General features: G+C 44.6%; 1 long non-coding RNA gene across 1 annotated transcript in view; it reads right to left on the bottom strand.

Moving 5' to 3' along the window:
• LOC102385569 overlaps positions 1 to 7,089 on the bottom strand; it is a 74,530-nt gene extending 67,441 nt beyond the window's left edge. The window contains exon 1 of the long non-coding RNA XR_322962.1: positions 6,870 to 7,089. This is a non-coding gene — a long non-coding RNA (uncharacterized LOC102385569). The remainder of the gene's footprint in view (positions 1 to 6,869) is intronic.
• Positions 7,090 to 10,892: the final 3,803 nt, after the last annotated feature.

Here is a 10,892-nt window from a genome sequence, read left to right as displayed (position 1 = left end):
CGCATCGGGATCGTCTCCCTCTGTGCCCGAAGAATCATTTCCTTAAGGCACAGCCACCCTTCCTGGGCTCCCATCTCTTCAAAACTCTTACTCTGCAGTGCATCCTTGACTAAATGCCTGAGTTCATTGAAATCAGCTTTCCTAAAGTCTAGCACTTTCACCCTACTAGTTACCTTACCCACTCAATGCCTTATGGTGAATTCTATTATTTGGTGATCACTGTCCGCCAGGTGAGCACCGATCTGTATGTCTCCTACCATGTCATCCCCCATTGCCAATACCAGGTCCAGTAAGGCATTCCCCCTAGTGGGACCGTGTACCTCCTGTGCCAGATGGAGGTCCTGTACACAGGATAGGAACCTGCATGAACGGTGGGACTTTGCTGTCTGCATCTCCCAGCGGATGTCTGGGTAGTTTAGGTCCCCCGTGATTACCGCCTCCTTAGTTTTTATGGTCTCCAAGAGCTGCCTCAGGAGCCCCAAATCTAGTTCTTCCCCTTGGTGTGGGAGTCTGTAGCAGACCCCTACCACCAAATCCCATTCTCCTTGACCTCCATGTAACCTAGTTCTTTAATAATGACTCAAAACATGCTAGTCCATTGCAGTAATACATTTGGTAGAAGAAATGAACATAAAAACCAAGTTATTTAAAAAAAATTCTCTCTAATTGTATTTATTCATTTCTGTGTCAAGTTTAGTAGGTGTTTTGCCATTAAGGTTATATAAAATGCACAATGAATATGTACTGTAAATCTGAGAGAGGAAAATATATACTGAAGCACAAGTGAAAAAATGAACCAAAAGCAAGTACATGAGGAATCAATTCTAAGCAATATTTTAATCCAGTGAAAACTGAGACAAAGCGATGATATATTTACTTTCTAAAACACAAAGCAAAAAAAAGACAACTCAATATTATGACTACACAGGACTGTACAATTGTCATACAGACTAAAGGACAATAGATAGAAAATCTCTTTCAAATTCTATTTTTAAGCATCTACCATACTGTGCAGGACCCGGCACAGAAACGTAGGTACTCCAGTAAGTTAAAAACAAAAAACACACGAAGCCAAGGGAGGAAAGGAAAATATTCTTATTTTGCCTTCAGATATATTATTTTAAAGGCAATGAGAGCTATGTGCACTTATCTGAGGGCAGACTCAGTGCTGTCAGTTCTCCAGAGACAGAGTATGACTTAATTTGCAAGAAAACATAAGGAGAAAACTGTGGCAGTTTAAAAAAAAACAACAACAAAAAAAACAAAAAAACCCCCCACACACATCTGAACAAAAGGAATATGGATATCAACCATGCAAAAGGCAGATCACTATTAAGGAGGAAAGAATGCATAACCCCTTGCTCAGACATGCAGGTCAGGACAAAGAAGAGGCTGGGCAAGACAAAATGGTGACTAAATGATGCTGAACAAGGTTTAGGAAGAAGCATGGAAATAAGTCATGTTTTTTCTCTGCAAACTGGTTGTCCAAAGCCACATTTTGAGTGGATATAGCCACATGGACTGCAGAGCTACACTGATGTACACCAAGCTGTGCATCTGGCCACACACATTTGTATTGCCAGAAGATGTAAAAATGCAGAGAAAGGCCTTCCTGCAGATATGACTTATCAAAGCTCATTTTTAAAATCAGAGCCAAGAGACCATGGTTTCTAGTCCACAGATCTTCTGTTTGTTTAATTTAAATTGGTCTGAATCAGACCAAACCTAATGTGGCCAGAAAACCACAAGCTCCCCAGACCCAGTATCTGCTCAGTGAATATTGATGTTCTTGTCAGTTTTGCAAATAGCATTCACTATAATAAGGTTAATTTTGCTGAACAGCTGCAGGGGGCTCCCAGGGTTTTGAGCCCTGTGGCAAACCTACCAGCAAATTGGCAAGGAGCTGGGGGACCTGCAGCTTCCAGGCAATCTGTCTCAGGTCTGGCAAAATCCCATGAACCTGAGACAATTTGAATAAAAAGTTTTAAACTCAACCTACTGGTGTTTTTCAATGGAAATAAATGCCATACAACACAAAGCAACGGCATTTGTGGTCAGCGTGCTCAAAAGCATTGCCATGGAAACCACCTTAAAGAAGTTCTGTATCTAACTACAAGGCCTGAAGGTCTGCATCTTAAAAACAAAAACAACAACAAAAAAAAACCAACACAGGATCCAAGAGGTACAAAAAGCTGAATCTTGGTATGTTCCCTGAGCTGCTCAAAACCGTTAAGACACTCCCTCAAACTGTGCTGGCATAAACAAGAACCATGCCTGTAATCAGGGAAATTCAGGATTATGGAATATTTGTATGCGGGGGCAGGCAGGCACAATGGCTCATGAAAAAAACCCCCAACCAAATAACATAACCCTGTATGTAAAAACAGAGTGAATTATAACTTTGGCTTGAAACTAAAAGCATCCTACTGCTAGGTTTCCCCTGACTCCAAAACATCCCTCTCAAGTCTTTGACCAGTTTAAGAAAACAATGTTATCATCCAAATCATATTAGTGCAACAGAGTTCATCAATAATTTTGATGATTTTTTATGTGCCAAAGTTGTTATATTTGAACAATCTTTTTTTACAGTTCAAAAATATACTTTGGCCCACAAAAGAACACTTATGATAAGAATACTGCATCTAGGTAGTACCAACTATTTCTCACAAATGTCTAGATTTTAAAAACAGTTTAGTGACTTCGATATGAAAAGACAAGATACTGTTATCTACAGTTGCCGTAATTGCTATGAAAAAATAAATAAATTGTGCCTTCGCAATGTTCCACAATGCTGAAATGAGGAAAAGAAGAAATGCCTGTTTCAGTACTCTGTACACAGTTTTTACTTCAGGGTTGTGAGAAGTTGTTCTGGTCAAGCCAACCTAAAAAGATTAACATAGGAACTACAAGTTTTTTCTGCTTCAGTATTCCTCTGAAATCTATTTTTGAGCTTTCCTCCCTGCCCCCTATAATTTCTCCCTGTTGACAAAGTTATACTTATGCATTAACACAAAAAAAGAGAAACAACACAAAAAACCTCTCAAAACCAAGAAAAAAATGCCAAATCAGATTTTTGAGACAAACCTGGATCAAATGTCAAAAAATACAGCTGATGTGCTTATTTTCTTTGATGCACCTAGCAATGCCTATGACCCCACATGTAGCACCCCTCCAGCACTATTTGTTAAAACTAAGTTCTAGTTTCATTATTAGTGTGACATAACAAATGTTAGTATAATGTATTCCTCTTGTTTACATAAATACTCTTTGTTACCTCCAGATTCTAGGACCAAGAGAATTAGAAGGCTGATGATTCAGATGTGTATTTACATTTTCAAAAGCTGCTATGTATTTGTGTTATTTGATATACAATAAAAGAAACCAATAAAAAGAACAAATACAAGCATCTAACAGAATCCTTTGCTAGTATTATTTTAGCGTGAATCTGATACTGAAAAAATATTGCATAGATTGCTTATCATACTGAAGTTTCCACAACTCTAGTGGAAAAATTGAACTGAGAAAACCAAGAAACTAAGAGAAAACATTGAACAAAGGCAGTTCACAAAATAATACAAGGAAAGTCTAGACAAGTTTCTTATCACAAAAAGAACGAAAGAAAAATATATTCATAGATGTTAGGGTCGGAAGGGACCTCAATAGATCATCGAGTCCGACCCCCTGCATAAGCAGGAAAGAGTTAGATTCATAGATGTTAGGGTCGGAAGGGACCTCAATAGATCATTGAGTCCGACCCCCTGCATAAGCAGGAAAGTGTGCTGGGTCTAGATGACCCCAGCTAGATGCTTATCTAACCTCCTCTTGAAGACCCCCAGGGGTAGGGGAGAGCACCACCTCCCTTGGGAGCCCGTTCCAGACCTTGGCCACTCGAACTGTGAAGAAGTTCTTCCTAATGTCCAGTCTAAATCTGCTCTCTGCTAGCTTGTGGCCATTATTTCTTGTAACCCCCGGGGGCGCCTTGGTGAATAAATACTCACCAATTCCCTTCTGTGCCCCCGTGATGAACTTATAGGCAGCCACAAGGTCACCTCTCAACCTTCTCTTGTGGAGGCTGAATAGGTCCAGCTTCTCTAGTCTCTCCTCGTAAGGCTTGGTCTGTAGGCCCTTAACCATACGAGTGGCCCTTCTCTGGACCCTCTCCAGGTTATCCGCATCCCTCTTGAAGTGCAGCGCCCAGAACTGCACGCAGTACTCCAACTGCGGTGTGACCAGCGTCCAATAGAGGGGAAGTATCACCTCCTTGGACCTATTCGTCATGCATCTGCTGATGCATGATAAAGTGCCATTAGCTTTTTTGATGGCTTCGTCACACTGCCGACTCATGTTCATCTTGGAGTCCACTAGGACGCCAAGATCCCTTTCCACTTCAGTGCCACCTAGCAGGTCATTTCCTAGGCTGTAGGTGTGCTGGACATTTTTCCTCCCTAGGTGCAGCACTTTGCATTTCTCCTTGTTGAACTGCATTCTGTTGTTTTCTGCCCACTTGTCCAACCTGTCCAGGTCTGCTTGCAGCTGTTCCCTGCCCTCCGGCGTGTCCACATCTCCCCATAGCTTTGTGTCATCTGCAAACTTGGACAGCGTACATTTCACTCCCTCGTCCAAGTCACTGATGAAGACATTAAAGAGTATCTGTCCAAGGACCGAACCCTGTGGGACCCCACTGCCCACACCCTTCCAGGTCGAAACCGACCCATCCACCACGACTCTCTGGGTGCGGCCCTCCAGCCAATTCGCCACCTACCGGACTGTGTAGTCATCCAAGTCACAGCCTCTTAACTTGTTTACCAGTATGGGGTGGGATACCGTATTGAAGGCCTTCCTGAAGTCTAAGTATACGACATCCACCCCTCCTCCTGTGTCCAGGTGTTTCGTAACCTGGTCATAAACCAAGAGTTCTAGATTTTTGCATTCCCTGTGCTCATCTACATGAATTTGAACAAAAACATGTCACATACCACAGTGTGTCAATCCTAAAACTTTTCCTGCAATTAATCATGTGTGTGGTTACCGTGTTAGACATGGGGTAAAATACAGTGGAGTTATAGGTGGTACCATCCTTTGTACAGATAAAAAAACAACTTTTCTCTCATTTTTACTACCTTGGAGGCCTTCATGCAGCATCCTCTGTCCAAAGACTTTGAAGCACCTTCCACGAGCTTTCAAATATTCCCGCCAGTGGCTCTGCAATGATGTCGGCCACTGCCTTCAGCACCCTCAGATGGAGCTCATCCGGGCCTGCCGACTTAAAGGCATCCAGTTCTTCCAAATGACTCTGCACCATCTCAGGGTCTACGCATGGTAGTCTGGCGCCTTGCTGCTGCCTCTCTACAACCCCAGTGAGAGACTTGTCGTGCCCCTCACTTAGGAACACTGAGGCAAAGAACTCATTGAGGAGTTCAGCCTTGTCCACTCTTGCTACAGTATCCTGATAGCAGTCAGTCCACACTGAAAAAGACACAAAACCTTTGACCTTCCATGGATAATGAAGTCAACACTACCTGTACCAGTTCTTTCCTAGGATCAACTAATAATGGAAAAGGTTTCCTTCCTAACTAAGGCTAGGGACAGAAATTACACATAAACCAGTTTAAGTCCTCAGAAACTAGTTTAAACCTACAAACAGAACATAGCTAAGAACAGACAGCCAAAAAGCCCAAGGCTAAATCAATTCAGTTCTGCAGGTTAGTTTAAACTGCACAGATTAAATTAAAACAGAAGTGAACAGACATTTACCTTTGATTCAGAAAATGCAGCCACATGCCTCTACTGGCTCAGACCAGAAGCCGGGGGGCACTACAGAATGGCTCTCTGGCTGTGTTCACTTCTTCCTGATGCTCCCAAGATCTCTGAGATTTGCTGTCTAGAATCACACCAGCAGGACTCTGCAGGGTTACTCATCACTTCCTCTTCCTGCTTCCAGGTGCTTTCTGGGATTTTAGTCCACAGGTGCAGCCAGCAGTAAATTTGGGAAGGGGCATTTAATCCTTGGCCCCAGATTCTACTGGGGTTTGCTAGAGGAGGGTAGTCCCTCTGCTGTACACTGGGCTACATCCCCAGTCAGGATTGCCCCCTCCTTGTCAGTCATCCCACACTGTTCCAGATAGGGAGCAGAGGGATGAGGCCAGCCCTGCTTTCTGGAGCAGAAAACACAGCCCAGCCCAGGGCTACAAAGCATGCCGGGATGCTGGGGGACTCTGATTTAACTTTAACCAGGAAGGGGTCTGGGACAGAACTTTCATAAACTGGTTTGACCCAAGTCAGTTACATCTGATACTACATTCAGACAATCTACATTGTTTATAATGTTGTATGACATGGAGCATAATCCAGAAGCCATAACACATCAATGTTTACTTCACAACAGTCTTAAAATGTACTTTGGGAACAGACTACTGGAAAAAAGGAATGCATAGTGACCAAAGCTGTCCAGAAAACATGAATTACAGTTTGCAATAAGTCTGAGGTTTGGTATTTGGTTTGTTCTGAAATGCAATAAAACCAAGAACATCTTTTTGAACAATTTTTTTCAGGTGAAAGGGAGAAATAAAGATTATGCACAAAAGGACTCAGCAGTTTAGATGCTTGGTTGCCACATGTGAATGTTCCTGATCCAGAGGAAATCACTCTTGCTCCTTTTGAGCAGATCTTCCATCTAGGTCTGAGCAGCCTTCCCTATGAGGGTTTTGCCATTTAGTCAATATAAGTTCCCAACCAGTTTTGTTACAAATTTGTTTGATTATTTTAAATAGGTGGCAAAAATCACCCTTTGCCCTCTATAAACAAAAGCAGGGTTTATTTTGCAAAAACAGTATAACAATTCACTCTACAAGTGAGAAGTAGGTTCTTACCTTTCTAGTGTGTCTGCTTCAGTTTGTCCCAATTCATCTTCAGTTTTCCAGCTTAAGATGTTTTTGGTGGGGATACTGATTAATGCCTCAGTTTTCCTTCTTTTCCAATATGGGCTTCCAGACAAAAAAAGAAACGCTCTCTTCCAAGTCAAATAAGCAACCATCCCTCCTCTCTTCCCAGAGATCTTCAGGCCTTCAAGGCTTTGAAGTCCTCCTGAAACTCTTAGTTGTGAAATGTCAGACTAGGCTGACTGTTAAAACTGAAAAATTGCTTCCCTGGATCCCCCTAGATTACAGCCTTCGGGTTTCCACATGGTTGCCTTAATCATTTATGATTCCCAGCTGAAGCTGGTCAACAATCTTGCACTCTCTTGAGGCAGAGCTCTAACAGTTAGGTGTTTTAGCCTGATGAGAGTAGAAAGCTCATTCACTCAAGAACTTAACAGGCCTTAGTTGCATGCAGGCCTTGGTTGCAACATTTTCACTCTACATGCTACAGGTGTGCATGGGGAGATTTTCCTGCTACACATGGGGAACAAGAGCTTGGGATTCTCATAAAGGAGCAAATACTAGGCACAAAGTATACACAGTTGCTTTCATTGCCTTCATTTGCTTTAGCCTTGAAAAGGGGTCCTTTCTGAAAGCCTTTGTCACATCTGGGTTAGGCAAACCTCAGCACAACCTTGACTTTTCTCTACTCTCTATTGCCCCTAGTATATATCTATCTATATATATACACCTATATATAGAGATATCTATATATAGATATATATGTACACACACACTCCTGATATAGATATTCCTGCTATGACATGATTCTATCAGACTCTCCTGACTAGAGCCCCCAGAATGCTTTTACCTAGAGCTGAACCATTAATGCGTTCAAAGTGTCCTTAAAGGGCCAGTGTACACCCCCTTACCAGGAGAAGAGCATTTGCTTTCCCAATCCTGCATTGGTGTTCAAAATGTCCAGGTTCTAACCTCAATCCTCCCACAGCCTCAGAGGTAGAGTTCTGGAGGCAGAATTTCTTTTACAACTGTCATTGTTTAACTTGTCGAAATACATATTTTACTTAAATTGAATAAAAATTTTGCAAAAGCTGGAGACAAATAGACTGGTAAAAACAAAATTATGTTAAAGGAACTGTATAATACAATTCATTTATAGATTTAAAAAAGATCTGCAGTCTTGTGTAAGACTAAGCACAGATATTCAAAAAGCCTGAAGTGGAATCAGTTCAATTAACCCAGGTTTTTCCAAGCTGTGTAGTTTGAATGCCACTCCATGAGCCCGGTCCCAATGTCCCCCAGTGCCTGCGCTCTCCCACCTTTCCCTCCACCCTGCCCATTTCGGCTGACACAGGCAGGCAGGAACCAGGACTAAGAGTCATGCCAGGACTGCCAGCACTGGGAGGGTATGGGCTGGGGCAGGGTTTGCTCCCCCTTACCCCCTGGAACTGCCCAACTCACCTGACAGCTTGTGAGGCTCTAAGCCTTGCTTCTGCCTGCCCATGTCAGCTGAGCTGGGCATGGAAGGTGGAAGGGTTGGGGAGCGTAGGCTCCCCTCAGCTGTGTTTGCACAAGTCAGAGTGCGGGGCCAGGCCTGTGGGATGTCAGCTTCTGCTCTCTCCCCCATCCCCCACCCCGTCCCTGGTGCTGAGCTACTTGGTTGATAGTACTGGTGTGGCTCTCAGCCCTGGCTCCTGCCTGCCCTTGTCAGCTGAGCAGGACAGTGGTAGGGTGCAGGAAGGAGCAGAGTCCCTACCGTGTGGGCCCAGCCCCAGCCCACTGATCCAAGTAAGCACAGCTGGGGGGAGCCTGTGCTCCCCCACCTTTTCCTCTGCCCTGCCAAGTTGGACCCACATGGTCAAGCAGGAGCAGGACTGAGAGCTGTGTGGGTTGTCACCCAAGCCAGGCAGTGTCAAAGGGCGGGGAGCAGAGGCCCCTTTCAGTGCTCCCCCCAGACCTGATTAAGCAGATCTTGGGGAGAGGTGGGGTTCATGTTGGGGGTCTCTGCTTCCCCCTCCCCCTCTCCCCTGTATTGCCACTGGCAGATGCAGGCAGGATACAGGCGTGAAAGCAGAGACTTTGCTTTCTCAGAAATGTGACAGCCTGGGGGTGGGGCCAGCCCAGCTCTGCAGAGTTGGAAAGTGACCCTCTCAGCAGCCCAGAAGCAGAAAGGGATCTTGAAGTCATGGTGGACTCCCAGATAAACATGAGTCGTCAGTGTGACAAAATCATCATCAAAGCTAACTGCACTTTATCATGCACCAGTAGATGCATGACACATAGATCCAAGGAGGTGATACTTCCCCTCTATGCAGCATTGGTCAGACCACAGTCGGAGGTACTGCGTCCAGTTTTCAGTGCTGTACTTCAAGAAGGATGTTGATAGACTCAAGAGGGTCCAGAGGAGGGCCACTCGTATGGGTAGGGGCTTACAGGACAAGCCCCATGAGGAGAGGTTGGGGGACCTGGACTTCTTCAGCCTCCTCAAGAGAAGGCTGAGAAGTGATCTTGTGGTTGCCTTCAAATTCATTAGGGGGATGCAGCAAGGGATCAGAGATGTTCTGTTCACCAGGGCACCTCTTGGGGTAACAAGGAGCAATGGTCACAAACTGACAGAGAGCGGATTTAGGCTAGATATCAGGAGAAACTTCTGCACAGTAAGGGTGGCCAAAATTTGGAATGGGCTTCCAAGGGAGGTGGTGCTCTCCCCTACTAGGGGTCTTTAAGAGAAGGCTGGATAGGGATCTGAACGGGGTCATCTGAGGAGCAATGGTCACAAACTGACAGAGAGCGGATTTAGGCTAGATATCAGGAGAAACTTCTGCACAGTAAGGGTGGCCAAAATTTGGAATGGGCTTCCAAGGGAGGTGGTGCTCTCCCCTACCTTGGGGGTCTTTAAGAGAAGGCTGGATAGGCATCTGGCTGGGGTCATCTGACCCCAGCACTTTATTCCTGACTAGGCAGGGGGTTGGACTCGACGATCTGTTGAGGTCCCTTCTGACCCTTGCATCTATGAATCTATGCCCACTGTGGACATTTGGTTCTCCAGGGACAAGTAACAGCAGCACACCTGGAAAGTAAAAAAAAAACCCACCTGCACTGCAAGGTAGCAGCACAAGGAATGCCTGAATGTGTGGCACCACATACTGCACAGCCGCACTTGTTTGGACACAGCCATGCTTTTTTTCTTCAGAACAGTTATTGGAAATAAATCTTTCACATTCCAGGTGAGAGTCCTCCTTAGTAATCTGTAGGCTCAGTCTCTTTATCTCTTATTAGATTTATTATAGTTTGTTTTCACTATTCATTGCCTGAGAAAAAAGATCAACCATATATATCATATTTGGGATGTACCCTTGGAATATGAATGAGTACCTACATCAATGAATATTTAGTTATTTGTATTTTTTGTAATTATGTAATTATATTGCCCTTGTGTAAGTCAGGCAGATGTGATCTTGTAATTCTAAAGACTCTAAGTTAATAGATTTCATTCTGACGTAAGGTATCCAGGTTGTAGCTGTATTGCTCTAGAGGAAAAGGCAATCAGGACTCATAGTAAAGATGATGGGTGCATCCAGACAAGACCGCACATGCTTCTTGCAGCATCTCAAACCCCCTTGAAATGCTACAAGAGGCAGGTGCAGGAATGAGAAAATGTTCCCTGTGCTGCAAAATTAGACCTGTGGCTATCCAGGGGTCAAAAAAACCTGCATAGAAAAAATGTGGAGCAGACTGAGGCAACTAGGGGCTGTGTCCTCCATAGAGATGCTCTGGCTGCCAGAGCGTCTCTATGGTTAGCCCTTGCCCTGGTGCTGAAGCATGCTGCCAGCCCTGCAGGACAGGCAGTGTGCCAGCAACAGAGAGGTGGACCCAAGTTCCACTGCCAGTAAGAAAGGGGTCAGGGGGATGGAGGAGGGGGGCCCCCCACCGGCCCTGCCCGCTCCCCCAGCCCCAAGATCCCTTCCCTGCCTGGTCCCATTCCCCCCCAGCCCCTTAACCCCCCCAACCCCT

The sequence above is a fragment of the Alligator sinensis genome, unplaced genomic scaffold, assembly GCF_000455745.1.
Source record: "Alligator sinensis unplaced genomic scaffold, ASM45574v1 scaffold117_1, whole genome shotgun sequence".
In the NCBI taxonomy this organism is placed as follows: Eukaryota; Metazoa; Chordata; order Crocodylia; family Alligatoridae; genus Alligator; species Alligator sinensis.
This window is presented reverse-complemented; position numbering and strand designations above follow the sequence as displayed.